The sequence below is a fragment of the Abrus precatorius genome, unplaced genomic scaffold (genome assembly GCF_003935025.1).
Source record: "Abrus precatorius isolate BTA unplaced genomic scaffold, Abrus_2018 Scaffold10, whole genome shotgun sequence".
Lineage (NCBI taxonomy): Eukaryota > Viridiplantae > Streptophyta > Magnoliopsida > Fabales > Fabaceae > Abrus > Abrus precatorius.
Window position 1 is genome coordinate 31,976,844 of NW_020874292.1, and position 7,343 is coordinate 31,984,186.

Here is a 7,343-nt window from a genome sequence, read left to right on the forward strand (position 1 = left end):
TTATTAGATGAGTGCATTAAAAGAGAAAAAAACATGTATTTTGTGGGTTTCACAAAATATACATATCTTTTTTCTCTTTCTTAATATGTTTATCTATTATTAAAGATGAATTTTGACCAATTAAATAAATGATGTGATGAAAAAAAGAGTAAAATTTATATTGTATAAAGCTATATAAAAGTAATATAATTCTATAAAAAAAAATTGACTGATTGAGACAAATGTTAATGTATAAGGGTGTTACTTAGAAAGATTAAAAAGTGAATTTTTTTCTTTTTTTTTTAATATTAAAATCTCAATAAGATAATAATTTTGTGTGGGTAGTTAGTATTTTGATATGTTCATGTAGTTTGAATTTGCTATAGCTTTAAAAGGATTGGAGAAGCCAGGTTGTAATGTGATGATTTTCTCAGGCGAAGGATAAAAAAAATGGTCTTGTCTTTTGTTTCCTACAAATTTATCTTTTATAATTATGCTTTTTTTTAAGAGTTTGAAAAATAAAAGAATAAAAAAAAGGAAAACTAATATAGAAACTTCCAAATTAAAAAAATTTAAAAATGTAAAATTATTAGAGTTTTAAAATATTTATAAATCGTCTGCTCATCTAAACTTAAAAATATAAAATCATTAGAGTTTTGAAATATTTATAAATTCTCTTTGCTCATCTAAAACTATCAAACAAAAATAATTATCATATAAAATTTTTCCTTCTTCCCAAATATTAACTCCTAAATAAACCTTAAAGGATTTTAAATACTAAAAATAAAAATAAAAATCACTTTCTTCCCTAAACTTCCTTATCCAACCGCTACCTAAAGACATACCAAACATGAGAACCAAAAGAGCACACATGCACTGAGTCAGTGCTGCAATGTGTAATAAAGTGGTGGGGTGAAGAGTCGGTGTAACTAGAAAAAACTAGCACAAATTGCACATGAGAAAAAGGTAACAAACAATTTTTTTTTCCTGTCAACATCATGATCATTTATAAGGTTGACACAGAAAAGAAATTTTAGTTTTTTTGTGAAAATAAACTTGGACTAATATAGTTTTGAAGTAAGTCTATGGGTCCAAAAATATATTTTCAGTTTAAAGAACACTGATTAGATATGTCAAATCATTGTCAAAATAACTAATTTTTTAAAGATTTTACAGTATAGAGTCAAACTTAGGTCAATTCACAGAATACGTTCTCAGTCAAATTTAATTTTAAGTTTCTTTTTAAAAAATATAAATAAAGTTTTTTGGATTTTAAAAATTATAAATTAATTGAATTGAATTACGAATAGAATAAAATTGAGTAAAAATGAATTAAGAAACATCAATCTACAGAATATCAAATACATTTAACTTCGACTATTACAGTATTTAAAGATTTAAATCTGAGTTTGAACAATCATCCAATTCAATTATTAATTCGATTGAATAACCTAATTGAATACAGTTACGAATTCAATCAAATAATTATTTAATTTAATCTGCATTAATTATCAAATCAAGCATCAATCGAGTTCTAATTTGAATTCTAACAACAGATCAAGTTAATCACAATTGCAATATATAATTTTGAGATTAGAAAGAAAAAGAGAACAAACTCAGAATAATTTAGCACATAACTCAAGTTGAAATTATAGCGTTTGGATTCCAGGAATTAAATGAGAGGTTTAGCCTTCCATTGAGACACTTAACCCACACAAGTATGAGAAAAGAACGAGAGTTTGAGAGAAAGTAGAAAACAAGGATTCTTATTTCAGCCAAGTCTCAAAATCTCAAAGTGTTTAATTACCTCTCCTAAATCAGAATCTTATTAGTCTATTTATAAGCTCTGATTAGAATTTAGAATTTAATTATAACTACAAGTCCAAATACAATTATCTAATAACAAAGGGTCCAAATGTAATCTTGCAACAATATTTAGCAAATATGCCTCAACTTTAAAAAATCATAAAAAATTGAAATTAACTCCAAATCCAGCAATCCATATATGTATTTTAAAGCCCTGGATGTGTAGAATCCAATGCAACTAAAACTAGCCAAAAATGATATCTGTAAAAAAAGTTATGACCGAAAGAGTAGTCAATAGTCAGAATTACCAAAAAATACAAAATTAAAGCATTTATTTGTAATAGTAAAGCTAGATCCATATATAATTATAGATTAGGTTCAAAGTTTGTTATATGAAAAAAAAAATCTTAGTTGATAGTTTAAGATAAGTTCGAGAGATAAAAAAAAATTAAAAGAAATTTTTTTATATAAAAAAGATCTTTTAAAACACTTGCAATCTCTTTAGAAATTGAAAGAAACAGGGAAAGAAGAGAAAATTAAAAAAGACCGAATAGAAACTGATTTTTGTTTAGATGATAAAAATATAATTTTTTTAGTCTTTTTTTTATAAGAAACAAAATATTAAATTATCTAGATCAAGAAAAGTAATTAAATCAGTTATATTTTTTATAAATATAAATTTTATTTTAAAAATATCCATATCAAATGGTGTACTTAGTCATTTGCATATAATGATACTAATAAAAGAAGAATATAAAAAAAATTTAGTAATTAATATATTTTAAATTTATCATTTATTTCTTATAATAAAGACTAAAAAAATGTTTCATTCTATTTCTTATAAAAAGGACATGCAAAAGTACAATTGAGTAGAAGAGTGAAAAGTAAGAATAAGGGTCTCTTTATTTTGTAGTAAGAAAAATCAAATTTTATGTTTTTTAATTAAAAATAATAAATTATTTAAATTTACATTTATTCAATTTTAAATCAAAAGAAAAATCAAATATTTTATCAAAAGATAATTTGCCCTATACCTTGATTTTTTTTATTCCCAAAGTGAACAAGAGAAAGTTTATTAGTTTATTTCCCCCCTCTACTTCTTTCTCTACTATATTGACACAAACAAACAAGGTCTTAATCATATAAGATGGTGCCTAACAAAAACATTGTATTGTTGGTATCGTATTATTTAAGTTTAAATAACATTTCAATTTCTTAAAAAAAAAATTATTTGATTCTTTATTTTAATTTTTTAAATAAATCTTCTAAAATTTAGTTTTTCTACATAGTCTCTTTTTTTGCCTATTAAACAGGGCTTAAAAGCACAACACCACAAAACAAACTAGATTAAAAATCTAGGAGACCAAAAACCTAGAGAATCCATCCTCAAAAAAGAAACTAAAGAAGGAAGAGTCTCATCAAAACAAAGAAATTGTAACCCTCATTCGGCACCCAGCTTAACCAACCAATCTGCACATTGATTGACTCTTCTCAAGACATGACTAAATGTGATAAAACTAATCTCTTTTAACAACTTCCTAATGTCACTAATCACTTAAAAGAGAGAATGATCACACCTACATGGGTTCATAACTAAGGAGAGAGCCTCTTTCAAGTCATATTCTATCCAAATTAGACTAATATTCTTGGAGATAATAAGAAAAAAATTCTAGTAGATCCCCCAAAGTTCTGCAACTAGGGGGAACATAACTTAAAGGCTTTATAAAATTTCGCAATCAATTTTCCATGGCTGTCCCTAATAAAACTGCCGCAGCTAGTCATCCCAGCCGCTTGAAAGACGTCCCCATCAACATTAAGCTTCAACTGAAGGGTCCTGGGAGGTTGCCATCTAGTGAGTCTTTCGGACCCCATCCAGCCCAACCCCAACTTCTTATTAGACTTGCAACAAAAAACGAAGTAGTCAAAATCATAATGAATTTTAGAAATAAGAGATTGACTGGTTAGAGGGGAGTTCTGAAAAATCTCATTATTTCTATTACACCACAAATTCCAAACCACTATGCCAAACAATAAACTCCAGTGAGGATAGAAGGGAAAATCAGATTGGGCTAAATTAAAATTCAACCAGTAGGACAATCTAGAACTATAAAATAAAACTCAGTTATTAGGAACAAGGAGTTGGTCCCAAATCTCCTTGGCAAACCAGCAATCATAGAGAATATAAATAACAATTTCCTCAGCACAGTTGCACCTGGAGCATAAGGCAAAGTTAGTCACATGACACTTAAATCTTTCAACATTTGTGATAAGTCTACCATGAGCTATTTTCTAAAGAAACACATTCATTTTAGGGGAACTTGCCCAATTCTAAACCAGATTAAAAGTGTTGTTAGGCAAATTTTGAGTTTGATCCTGACAAAAAATAAAACTAAACGCAAATTTTACAATAAAAATACCATTACTAGTTAGTTTCCAAAAAAAAAAATCTTGACCTTTATCAAAAGCAGGGGGTGAATTTGAGTGATTAAAGCACATATATGCTCAGGGATTAAGGTTCTAAGCCTAGTTCAGTTCCAAAAGCCATTTTGAGAAAACATTACCACAAGTTTCAATAAATCAGATTTTGAAATAGGGTGAAAAGCAAAATATTTAAGATTCTCATTAGAGAGAATCCAATCATCTTTCCAAAATTTGGTAGTCAATCCATCACCCAAAATTCAGCCAAGACTTGAATAGAAAAGCTGTCAAACAGAAATAATATTTCTCCATAAGTGAGAGCAGTTTTGAGCATTAGAAAGACTAAGATTTTTACCAATAGAAAATCTATACTTACCACAAATAACCTAGGCCCATAGGTCATTGGGGGAGGAGAGAAGCCGCCAATATAATTTCATGATATAAGCTTGGTTCACAAGATGAGTTTCTCTAAACCCTAAGCCCCCATCTTTTTTGGATTTACATATTTCCTTCCAACTAACTAGATGACATTTCTTACCACCCAATCATCCCTAAATAAACTTTTTGCAGATATGATCTATTTCCTTATACACAGATTTGGGGAGGAGCATAATAACCATGTTGTAATGGTTTCAAACAAAATTAGATTGCTCAAATAATTTTGCAATATAAGGAGTAAACCTAGGTCATCTCACAAGGACACATATTTATTCTGTTTTCAATTTTAGACATGCAATAGTTGTTAGATTGGGGGTGGTTTTTAAGAAATTAAACAGAAATGTAAATTGGTAACCCAAAAAATGCAGAAAACGAATTAAACCCAGAATTAAATAAAGGACAAAAGCAATTAAAACGAGTGCTAATTGAAACAAATGCATGCAGATTAAAAATGAAAACACATATTAAAAACAATTAAAACGAACATGAATTAAACCCAGAAATCAAAGACGAATTAGAGGCAAAAGGAAAGCAATTTAAAATGAAAGTAATTTAAACAAAAACGGATTTAAAAACAAAAATGGATTTAAAAACGAAAACAAGTCTAAAAACAAAATCAAATTTAAAAACAAAAACAGATTTGAAAATGAAAACAAATTGAAAAGAGGAACGAATGCAATTAAAAGAATGAAGGCAATTAAGACTAACAAGAATTAAAACCATAAATTGAAATCACGAATCACAGACGCAAACTAGGATTATCATACCGAATTTGCCTAAATCTCAAATGCAAAAGAAATCAATATATCAATCTTACACTCAAGAATAAAAAACAAATTCAATCAAATTATACATGCAATAATCTTAATCAAGAATTGCAAGAAAGTGAAAAGACAAAATCGGAGCAATCAACTGATCTTGCAATTCACGCTAGTGACGAGATGATTCACGAGAAAAGAATAATTAAGAATGTAGTAGAATCTGAAAAGAGGCAAACGAATAGAACAAAAAAAGTTTTCTCTCAAAAGTGGAAAAAAATCTTTACAGAAAAATGAAATTATGAAAAAGGAAGAGGTCCAAAATCAACCTTTTGACCCCTATATATATTGGTCTTAAATGAAAACAGAAATAAATGGGTCAAGGTTGCTGCAAGTAATTAAAATAAAAACCCTAAATATTAAAGGTATGTTTTAAGTTTGAACTTTAAAAATTAATAAAAATAGCTTCGAACTCTAAACAGCATGATCCATATGTCCAAATTGAAGCCCAGGAAGTTAGGAATTCATTGCAAAAAAAAAATCAGCCATGTAGGTCAACCTATGTGAATTTGCAAGACAGGGAGAGAAAGACATGTTAGACTCACAAGAGAAAGACAACCAATGCAGGCAGTCAGAGAGAGTTGAGAATTCTGCTAACTGATAGCCTTTCTCACTATTTTCACATATAGAAAAATTCTGCTATTCGGACAATCTTCTTATAGCGAGTCAATGTCGGATAATCTAGCAAGAGCTTCTTAGGAATTCATTGCAAAAAAAATAGCCAAAAAGGAGATCTACAGAAAAAAAAAATTATGGCTGAAATAGTGGACAAAAGTCAAAATAATAAAAATATGAAATATAAAGTAAAGATAACAAGTATTCATAAAACTTCAATTTAATGCAAGAAATACAAAAACATGCTAAATGAAATAAATAAAGATAGAAAGATATTTTGGAAGATGCAATAAGGCTATAAATGTGAGTACAAAATATGAATCATCAAAGCATTGATTGCATAAAATAGGCAGGTATGCTCATAATTGAAGATTAAGCAAGGGTTATTCGGCCAGCCATGGATAAAGAATTTATTTTCTAGAGAGAGAATATTTTTTTTCCTAATCTTGTCAACTAAGAAAGCAAAATCCTATTTTTTTTGGCTTCAGGTGGCTAATTGGAATTCCCAGATATTTTTCAAAATGAGTAGAACGACCAATTCCTAATTTAAGACTAATATCAGCACATAAAACAGAATCACAGTTGCTAGAAAAAAAAATAGAAGATTTATTTTTATTAATGGATAGCCTAGAGGTTGAGCAGAACTCAGATAGGGCAGAACTAATTATTTCACTGTTAACCATATAAGCTTTAGCAATTAAAATTATGTCATCATCAAATAATAAGTGAGAAATTTTGGGACCATTATTGAAAGAAAAATGGGTCCAATCCCCAGAGAAAACTATATCTTGAATTAAATGAGCTAGTCTTTCTAAACAAATAACAAAAAGATAATGGGAGATAAGGCCATCCTACCTAATTCCCCTATTAGGATAAAACTTGTCAGTAATACCATTAGTTCCAATTAATGGACATGGAAGCAGAGGAAATACATTGGAAAATTAAAGCAGTCAGACTAGAATCGAAACCTATTTGTTAAATGGTGTTTTTAATAAAACTCCATCTAAGCCTATCATAAGCCTTCTTTAAATCTAACTTAATCAGCATGTAACCACTCTTATTTTTTAACTTATTGAAAGAATGAGTCAGCTCCTGAAGAATTAAGGTGCTATCTATGCCATGTCTTCCCGAGACAAAGCTGGTTTAATTGGAAGAAATTAAGGAAGGCAGGGAGCCTCTAATTCTATTAGCCAAAATTTTTGTAATGATTTTATAACTGACATTATATAAAGAAATTGGCCTAAAATTCCTAATGTGTTCAGGGTGGTC